This window comes from Lissotriton vulgaris, chromosome 3_1 (assembly GCF_964263255.1).
Source record: "Lissotriton vulgaris chromosome 3_1, aLisVul1.2, whole genome shotgun sequence".
Classification (NCBI taxonomy): domain Eukaryota; kingdom Metazoa; phylum Chordata; class Amphibia; order Caudata; family Salamandridae; genus Lissotriton; species Lissotriton vulgaris.
In genome coordinates this window covers 2028350112-2028351887 of record NC_141689.1, presented here as the reverse complement: position 1 = coordinate 2028351887, position 1776 = coordinate 2028350112, and the positions used below count along the sequence as shown (strand labels likewise).

At 65.5% G+C, this 1776-nt stretch overlaps 1 pseudogene; it reads right to left on the bottom strand.

The window, feature by feature from the left end:
* Positions 1–339, bottom strand: part of LOC147728763 (28S ribosomal RNA) — a 2751-nt pseudogene extending 2412 nt beyond the window's left edge.
* Positions 340–1776: the final 1437 nt, after the last annotated feature.

Here is a 1776-nt window from a genome sequence, read left to right as displayed (position 1 = left end):
TCGGGCCTTCGCAATGCTTTGTTTTAATTAAACAGTCGGATTCCCCTGGTCCGCACCAGTTCTAAGTCAGCTGCTAGGTGCCGGCTGAGGTAGAACGCCGGCCCCGCAACCCCGGGGAGGGGGCACGGGGGAGGCAACCACCGCAGCTGGGGCGATCCACAGAAAGGGCCCTTTTTGCGTCCAGAGTCGCCGCCGCCTCATAGGGAGGTGCCTTGTCCAGCTGCGGTGCGCGACCAGCCCCGCTTTACACCCCAGCCCAACCGACCAAGCCCTTAGAGCCAATCCTTATCCCGAAGTTACCGATCTGACTTGCTGACTACCCTTACCTACATTGTTCCAACATGCCAGAGGCTGTTCACCTTGGAGACCTGCTGCGGGTATGGGTACGGCCCGGCGAGAGATTAACACCATCTACCCCGGATTTTCAATGACCAGCGAGAGCTCACGGGACGCCGCCAGAACCGCAACACTTTCCAAGGCTCGGGCCCCTCTCTCCGGGCGAACCCATTCCTGGGCGTCCTGCCCTTTACAAATAAAAGAGAACTCTCCCCGGGGCTCCGGACGGCTTCTGCGGGATCGTGTCGCTGCGAGGGCACCCGTCTCTGCCACTCTGGGTTCGGAGATCTGAACCCGACTCCCTTTTGATTAGCCGAGGGCAACAGAGGCCATCGCCCATCCCTTCTGAATGGCGCTCTCCCATCTCTTATGACAAGATGGCCTCCCCTTCCCGCTGCTCCCGGGCAAGTCAGGCAGGGAGGTGAGCAGCAACCAACCAGCAGAAGGAGCCTCCAGAGCGGCTGCCTCGGTGCGTCCAGCCACCCTCGCCAGACTGCAAGGGCGACTGGGTAAGGCACCCTTCCAGGCCATCTGGGCGCTGGGTCATCCCAGCCCATCTGGTCGCCTGGCTGCCCGACCGGATGGCCCTGCGGACAGGGTGACCAGATGGCCCTGCAGGCTGGGTGACCAGATGGCCCTGCGGGCTGGCAGCCGGGCTAACTCCAATTTGTGTCCTTTTCCAACATTCTTCAAGCCCCCACTACGTGAGGGCTTAATAGTCAAGGAAAATGGGCTTCCCGGGCAGGCCTTTGGGGTGAGGACAAGGCCTGGGCTTAACCCTCCTTGGTTCCGGCCCAGGGTCTGGGTGCTGGGGACAGGGGTCCACCGGGGCCCGGAGAGGCTCTCCCCGGCCGGGCTAGGGTTCGGAAGCTGGGACCGGCCTGGGGCTTGAGCTCCATCCGGCATGCCCCGGGGTGTGTGAGCCCCCTGTCCTGCGAGCCAGCCAAGGGTCTGGGCGCTGGTGACAGGGGTCCGCTGGGGCCCGGAGAGGCTCTCCCCGGCCAGGCTAGGGTTCGGAAGCTGGGACCGGCCCGGGCTTGAGCTCCATCCGGCAGGTCCCGGGGTGCTTGAGCCTCCGGTCCAGCAAGCCATCAGAGGGTCTGGGTGCTGGGTACAGGGATCCACTCGGGCCCAGGGAGGCTCTCCCCAGCCTGGCTAGGGCTCGGAAGCTGGGACCGGGCCCAGGGCTTGAGCTCCGTCTGGCATGCCCCGGGGTGTGTGAGCCCCCTGTCCTGCGAGCCAGCCAAGGGTCTGGGCGCTGGTGACAGGGGTCCGCCGGGCCCCATGGAGGCTCTCCCCAGCCAGGTTAGGGTTCGGAAGCTGGGACCGGCCCCGGGGCTCGTGCTGCATCTGGCAGGCCCCAGGGTGCGGGAGCCCCGTCCTGCAAGCAGCCGAGGGTCAGGGAGATGGGGACAGGGTTCCACTGGGGACCGGGGAGGT